Below are 341 nucleotides of genomic sequence, written 5' to 3'. Positions count from 1 at the left end.
TTCATCTGGGTTGTTTTCGAAGACAACTTTGTTGAAAGGCCATGCTACAAAGGACATTAAACAGTCTTCTATGTATGTAACATCCATTGTAGGCCTCCATATGAATGTATTGGCTTCATGTACCACATCAACAAACACTTTTACAGCCTTTGGTCCGAGTGAAAGTCCATTCACCAAAGCTTTACGATCTTGCGTGGTCCAACGGCCTTCAGCAACAACTACATCATCGTTAGACAGATCAAGTAGTTTGCATTTGTTCAAAGAATTGGCTCTTGTGCCCTATTAAACGCATAAAACAATGTCAGAATTTTAGATCATCAACAATCTGTATAAACTTATTA

This window comes from Arabidopsis lyrata (genome assembly GCF_000004255.2).
Source record: "Arabidopsis lyrata subsp. lyrata unplaced genomic scaffold ARALYscaffold_694, whole genome shotgun sequence".
Lineage (NCBI taxonomy): Eukaryota > Viridiplantae > Streptophyta > Magnoliopsida > Brassicales > Brassicaceae > Arabidopsis > Arabidopsis lyrata.
This window is presented reverse-complemented; position numbering follows the sequence as displayed.